Source organism: Ovis aries, chromosome 12 (genome assembly GCF_016772045.2).
Source record: "Ovis aries strain OAR_USU_Benz2616 breed Rambouillet chromosome 12, ARS-UI_Ramb_v3.0, whole genome shotgun sequence".
Classification (NCBI taxonomy): domain Eukaryota; kingdom Metazoa; phylum Chordata; class Mammalia; order Artiodactyla; family Bovidae; genus Ovis; species Ovis aries.
The window spans coordinates 12,554,045-12,562,228 of record NC_056065.1 but is presented as its reverse complement, the minus strand read 5'-3'; positions in this window follow the sequence as shown (position 1 = coordinate 12,562,228).

The following is an 8,184-nucleotide window of genomic DNA, read 5'->3' as shown; positions in this document are numbered from 1 at the left end:
AGGATGGCTCTTCTATTGATTACACAATGAACAGGTTTCCAGCAGTGTTTAAAGTCTTCTAATGTTACTATATTATGCTATTTCCTAAAATGTGGCTATCAGTCCTAGATCTTAATTGTTGGTGACATAGAAAGGCCTCATGCCACTCTGGTCTCAGGTAATGTGAACAGGGAATATAATTTTGAATGTACCAACAGTGTACTTTTCAGGCAGATAAATTAGGGCCCTTCATATGTAAAACTCCTGAGACTCCTGAAGTTCATTTACAGCAATACTTCCTTTCCTTTATTTAATGCCCTCAAGTCATCAGCTCATTTATTCACCTGATCACTTATTCATTGTTTAAAGAAGTAAAAATTGAGCACCAACCATGTGACAGAAAGACTGCCTGATGCTGGAAATGTCATCAAATGAAGCTAGATGTCTGCCATCATAACACTGGAAATTAAGAAAATGCACAATAAATGTCATAAAATGTGAAAAGCTACAAAATAAGTAAATGGGACTGTTTAGATGGAGAATAACATTAGAGAAATCGAATCTGAGTGTCAGGGGAAGTATCATGAAGAATATAGTACTTGTGCTGAACCAATGGATGAGAAACCAGCCATGAGCAGAGCACAGGGTCCAAGATCACAGGTAGAGGGAAGATCACATATCAGTACAAAGACCTGAAGTTAGCAAACAGCTTGAGATTATTTTAGAATCTTAAAAAATGTTGAAAGTCAATGAGCCAAGGGATGTATGGCACAAAATTAAATCGAAGAAGTAATGCCAGCCTGATGTGGTCGGCAATATAGTGTGAATCTGCTCGTAAGAAGGTATATAGTACATACTGGCTTTTGGCAATGGAGAAACATGATCTGACTCACTTGTTTTTTCTTTATAAAATCACTTTTGCTCCAGTGTAGAATTAAAGCTGGACAAACAGGAAGTGTGACTTTGTTATATTAAGTGAAAGGTGATAGGCTTGAAATATTGTATGAAATAATATTCATAAAGAAGGAGAAGTAATCAAGGACTAATCCCAGATTTGGGGCTTGAAAGCTTCTTATGAACATATTAAAATAATCTCATACTAGAACGTCAACTCATGTCCCTCTTAAATGCATGTCATACTTTTCTCTTTTCTACATAATCTTTTTGAAATAATTCTATATGCCTATTAGCATTACTTTCTCATCTTTTAGTTATCCATTAATTTCATATACACCTGTTTTCCCCCTTCCTCTACTAAACTGATTTCTGTATTATTACTAATAGTCTCCTCATTGACATACTTGAAGAGACTGCTTTTCTGTCCTACTATAGTAGAAATATTTACCTAAGACTTTTTTCACACTGGATCATTTGATTTTTAAGTTCTGCTAATTTCTGGCTTTTGGGAAATATTCCCTCCCCATTATAAACCTTACCAGACTGTCCCAGTTTCCTGGCCACCACTGGTTTTGAAGTATGATCATAACTATGGTAATTTATGTGTATGTAGCTGGTCCCACCACTAGACTGTGACATCATGGTTTCTTTTTTTACTCAGCATTTAAGATATCCCCTCATCAGACTTATCAAACTGTCATGAGCTGAATCCCTATCAGACAAGTCATATCTAGGTGACATCAGGAAAAATGTTTAAGATTCTCTAAACCTCAATTTCTTCATGCATAAAATGGAAATAATAAAAGTAGACATCTTATTGAATTGTTCTGCTATTAGAATGAGGTTAACTTTACTTCAGTTAGCATCTACACTTAGTAAATGTTATTTTTTCATCATCATAGTTATCATCACAATCATCCTTACATTGATAATATGAGCAAATAAATTGGGTCCTGTTCTACTGTAGGTGTTTAATTAGCACAAAGGAAAAGTGAATGAATATCCTTGGAGGATAATACTTGTGTCCCATATTTGAATTTAGTATCAATCATTTTTATGGACTCTATAATTAGTATATAGTATATTTATTAATGCATAATATGGTTACAGGATATGTAGTTAGATGCCTAGAATATAGTTGCCACTAAGAACATGTTTTCTAATAAGTTGACAATTATCTGATGAATGTATTAATATTTTTGGACAGCTGATATCAAAAATGTTCATAGTCAAACTAATTTTCTGTTTTCCTATATACATTTAAAAACAATTCTGTTGTATATAGCTGATTTACTTTGTTGTATAGCAGAAACTAATACACCATTGTAAAGCAACTATCCTCCAATTGAAAAGTAAAGAAAAGCTAAAAATAAATAACATAAATTTAAAAGAATCCTTTGGGATGACATTTGTCCTTATCAGTCACCCCTGAACCTTCTGTAAAAAAATGTTATAATTTCAGAAACAGCTTTATATCATGTAATCTTAAATATGTTGGAGAAGGAAATGGCAATCCACTCTAGTATTCTTGCATGGCAAATCCCATGGGCAGAAGAGCCTGACTGATTACAATCTGTGGTGTCTCAAAACAGTCGGACATGACTTAGTGACTAAACAAAGCAATTTAAATATAAACCTGTTTACTTTTGCTATCATATAATTTTACTTAAATTTGACTTGTTAGAAAACTCTTTGTAGGTTTGACTTCCAGAAGAAATGCTTAGTGATACCAATGTGAAAATAATTTATTTAATTGTCAAGCTGCCTTCTATTTTACCATTTTCTATTAGACATCATGCTAAATAATAATTTTTTTTTCCAGAGTCCACTTTAACTTTCAAATCATGGATAAAGGTTTAATAACAATTGCATCATTCTAACCACCTTGATTGCTTACCAATATATTATATATACATATATATAATATTAAAATACACTAAGTATGTATGATTATCCTTTGTAGCAATCCAAACTAGTAAATATGTAGTTATTGATCATTACATATTAATAAATAAAATTAATGACCTGAGCACAAGAAATGGTTAGCAATCAATTTTCCATCTCTTGACATTGTTTTAATATGTGGTCAAGTGCCAGGGATGATGTCAATTTCTCATAAAGTTTTGCTTAATGGAAAATACAATTTTATTATCTAATATTGGATCTGTTAACAAAGTTCTTTTATCTGTAACTATTGTAGTTATTAAATATTAAAAGAAAATTCAGAAATAATAATTTTATACACCAAATAAAAGTGAACGCTGGCTTGAGAAACCATTTGGAAAACACAATGTTTCTCTAGCTAAAGCCAGCACTGTGCCTCTGGTGCCCCCTTGGATGACACTCAACTAGATCACTGATTTTAAAAACAAGAGTGACACACTGTGGCTTGTAGTTTAGCAATAGGACACTTGCCAAAATGTTGGAAACTAGTATAAATGCAGATGTGGACCTGGCTAGCATAGGAGAAATAAAAAACAAACCAAACAACACATTTGTTTTAAGCAAGTAAACTTAGCTCTATTTTTGTTGAGGTTTTGATAAATAAATTACCTCTTAAAAAATGTAACAAAATTTAATGTGAACTTAACTACAACCATAAATGGCAATAGGAAAGTGAGGAAGACATTTTGAAAATACTCATCTATCCTGGCACAATTAATCTTCAAAGGAAGTCATTAACATCAATCTCTTTAGCTAAATTCACCTGAGAATTAGATGCTAGTAACATGCATTCTTTATCTAACATTTGAGTTTTTCATCTCCAGACTAAAAATAAGAACACAAAAGCAATCAAAACACACTTCTTGTTTAACAATTTTCTCTGTTAATTACCTTTACAAAGCATCAGTCTTTCAAACTGACATGCACAGTATAAATTAATTTTAAAGTTACAAGAAAGTATACAAGCCTAGGAAGAGGTATTTTATTTTTCCCCAGAAGAGCATCAATCATAAATGAAAGCATTAGCCTCAAAGCTAACATTTTTCTTGGGTCCTATTTAGAAGCCAGAGGACATGGATTTATTTTGACTAAATATTAATCTTGTCAAATTTATAGATTTTTAGACAAAACACCCTTTCAGACGTAATTACCTCAATAAAATTAATATTTCAAAGGTAAATTTTAGATGTTAGAAAATGATATAAAATTTACTTGAATATGTATTTGCTATTATTTTTATTATTTCTATCTTCCCCATTAAAATGTGTTTTACTTTTAATATTGCCATGTGAGCTTGCATGAACAATTTACCTACTTAGAAGAATCTGTAGTTGTTAGTGAGAGTTGCACTGTGAAGTAGGCTGAGTGCCAAAGAAATGATGCTTTTGAACTGTGGTGTTGGAGAAGACTCTTGAGAGTCTCTTGGACTCCAAGGAGATCCAACCAGTCCATTCTGAAGGAGATCACCCCTGGGATTTCTTTGGAAGAAACGATGCTAAAGCTGAAACTCCAGTACTTTGGCCACCTCATGCGAAGAGGTGACTCATTGGAGAAGACTCGGATGCTGGGAGGGATTGGGGGCAGGAGGAGAAGGGGACAACCCAGGATGAGATGGCTGGATGGCATCACTGACTCGATGGATGTGAGTCTGAGTGAACTCCGGGAGATGGTGATGAACAGGGAGGCCTGGCGTGCTGCGATTCTTGGGGTTGCAAAGAGTTGGACACGACTGAGCGACTGAACTGAACTGTAGCTGTTAGTTATTAAAAGTTAATCACCAGTTATGTTAGGTAAGTTACTAATAAACATGCTGCTGTAACAACCTCCAGTTATAAAACTGTTCTCACTCAATGCAAGATTTTCCAGCCATACTGTACCTGCTACTGATAAGCAGGCTTGCTTCTTCCAACTAGTATTTCAAGAACTCCAGTCTCATTCAATCTCATGACTCGGTTGTTTTAACATGAAACATTCACTGGTGCTCATTTGGAAATGGAAGAATTGTATCTGGAAAACTCTAATTCAATGCTCAGTGGATAGGGTTTTGGCTTGCTTACCCTGAATAGATTTTTGATAGTAAGTCAAATATCCATTTTGTTGTCCAGGCTAAAACATGGAACTGGAGTGTGCAGAGATCTAAATCTCCTCAAGGTCAGTCTTTATGTGGATCAGAGTAATGTAAAAAATGTCATGATGAAGTACATGTGGGGGTAGGCATGCAAACTATCACTTACTCCACGACTTTCTTTAATCACTTTTCCTTAGCTCCTTTCTCTTTCTTCTTTTTAAAATACATACATTTAATAGATAATTTTGAAACTCTTACAATGTGTCAAACACCGTGCTAAGGGAGATAAAATTGTAAGAATGACACATTTCCCTCCCTCAGAAATACCATAATCCAATGGAATAAGCACACATTTTTGTTAAAAAAATTATGACATATCTAAAATGCCACAGTGAACAAATGCCTACGATATTACAGGAACCAAAAAGGGAATAATAGAATCTGCCCTGGTGAAAGGTAAAAGTTCTCCTCTCTGAGGAGTCAAACTGTATCAAAGTATAATTCATTCCAATTAATAAACATATGTTAAACATATGCTGACACTAACCCTTAAAACATAAAATGAATAAGACTTGGCCCTTGTTCTCCAGGGCTCATAATCTGGCAGAGAGAAAAGACACAATGAACAGACAAGTGAAATATAAGACTTGCATCTTTAATTCTCTCTCAGTGACAAAGCCTGAGGCTAAGGCGGGTTAGTGACCAGCACACAAAGCCAGGTCCCCTTAATCATCAATCAAACCCTCAGATCATTCAACGGGGAAATTAGAATCACTTCCAATCACTCCCATTCTACTCCCATAGATGTATGGTGAGAGAAATTCAGTGTCCATCTCTGGCCATAGGAGGAATAGAAGAGGAAAATATGTGTCTTTAGAGAACTCTTTACAAACTCATTTTAGTTTTGAATGGGAGCAGAAATCATCCTGTCCAAGTGGCCCATAGCACTCAAAGTCAATGCTTTAAACTGATCTCAAGTTACAATTTCTCCTAGGCACCTGACATAATCAAAGAAAATCTTCTCTGGATTCAAGTCTCAAAGACTTTTCATTGATAACATGTCAGGGCACAAGGATTTGCAATTACAAATTACAATCAATAATTTTTGTTTGATTTGCTCTAATAATTGGGAATGGACTCTAGGAAACTGGTTATGGAGAACACAGAATTTTTGGTAAACAGTTTTTTGAAAGTAAAAGTATGGATTTCTTGGTAAATATTGTGAGCCAATAATTCTTATGGTAGGAAAAAATATATATAAGAAAATAAAAGAAAAAGGTCATATGCGTGATGACCATAATACAATCTGACATACTGGATTTTCAGAGGGGGAAACATTGACAAAATAGAAGAGAAAGATTCTGAAAAGGAACAGCTGAGATTTTTCCGAAACAAATGAAAAGTACCAATCTGGGCAGATGGAAAGGTTGAAATTCAATGTGGTGGTGGGAGCTCTAAAATCAGGATGACCCTTGACAGTTGTGCTGAACAGAGGAAGGGGCAATGGGTCTTTGGGCTTCAACCTTGCTTATTCACTGGTTCTAGGCTGCCCTCAGGGAAGGGTGTGACCTAGGGTGGAGCACCTTCTTATGGCCTAAAGTGATGCCACAGAGAGATGTAAGCCCTCTACAGCCAGCTCTGCTGGTAGACACAGAAATGAGTGCTCTGGTTCTTAAGGGGAATCAGGGACATGCAATAGTAACTACTATAACTACATACACCCTAACATAAATACTCATGGAATATAGATGGAAGTCCTAACAGAATTACTCAGTAGCTGGAATTCCTTTGCCCCACATTAACTTAGGCTGAGTTGTTATGCTGCCTGCAGGGATGTTCTGTAAAAGACAGCTCCTCTTGTCTTTCTGCTGACTCTACCAAGGACTGTTAACTGTGTGGTAAAACACTTCTGTCGTCAAGGGCTTTTGAATGAATAGATACTGTTTAACTATCATTAAGACTAGATGACCTCCTTGCGCTATTAATATTATTAACCAAAACAATAATGAATATATTTGCTGATGTGTTTCTGGCACCCCAAAACCAAGTCTGTACCCCCATACCCAAGGTTAACCAGAAAATTGTCCCAGTGGCCCCTTGTCGGTGTGCAGTGCAGCTGTGAATGCATCCAGTTCATTGTTCTGTCCAACTCCACCCTGTAAATTACCCGATAAGGAATGGATCCATCAATTATACGGAGCTGTCTCTCTCAGTTTTCATTCACAAGATAGGTTGTTATTTTCATGGACACTTCTCATTTTCTCAGACCTCCAACATTGCTCAAAGTTCCCTCAGTGTTTTTTTAGAACAAAACACTTCTTTCAATCCTCACAGGCTGGAAACATCTAGATAAGAAAGTACTTTCTGGGCTCAGTGTTCCCCATCACAAAGTTTTAATGAACATGGTTGTAATAACGTATGTGAAAAGGTAACAAATGTCATTCTCTTCTCTCATCCTCCACCTTCCCCACTTGAGTGGGTTTGACTCCTGGAGTTTACTGAGCATTAGCTACGGTCAATATGAGGACTAAAGGACTTTACACTGTGTGGCTCCATACTATGTACAGCCAACAAAACATGACCTTCATATTCTGGAGAGGGGACAGACAGAGAAGGAAACAGAAAGGAACCCATTGAAGGGCAATGACATCTTGTTTATAAATCATTTGGTTATCAGGTTTTAAATTGCTAGCATCCGAACTTCTTGAGTTGACAAATAAGGGGGAAAGAAGTTGGGAAGTCTATGCACAGGCAAGCAAAGTTTTGTTCTATATCCTGGTTGCAAGGCTCAGAGAAGTCATCATACCCATCCCTAATCTCCATCCACAGTCCTTTTTAATACTCTATTCATCCCAAGGCTATAAAATATTTTCACACTAAAATATAAAATAGTTTTTCCTGTTCTAACAATAATGGAAGGAAGGAGAAAGGTCTTGGTTGCCCGAAGACTGAGCAGGAAGGCAAGGAAAACAAACAAGTAAAGTTTTAAAATCATTATTACGACAGTATTTCTCACAATCTTACCCCATCAATCTATTGTGTATAGAACCATTGATTTATCGTTCATGCTGCATGCTAAGTCGCATCAGTGGTGACCAACTCTTTGCAACTCTATGGACTGTAGCCCAGCAGCTCCTCTGTCCATGGGGTTCTCTGGGCAAGAATACTGGAGTGGATTGCCATGCCCTCCTCCAGAGGATATTCCTGACCCAGGGATCAAACCTGCATCTCCTATAACTCCTGCATTGTAGGTGGATTCTTTCCTGCTAAGTTGCTTCAATCATGTCCAATTCTAT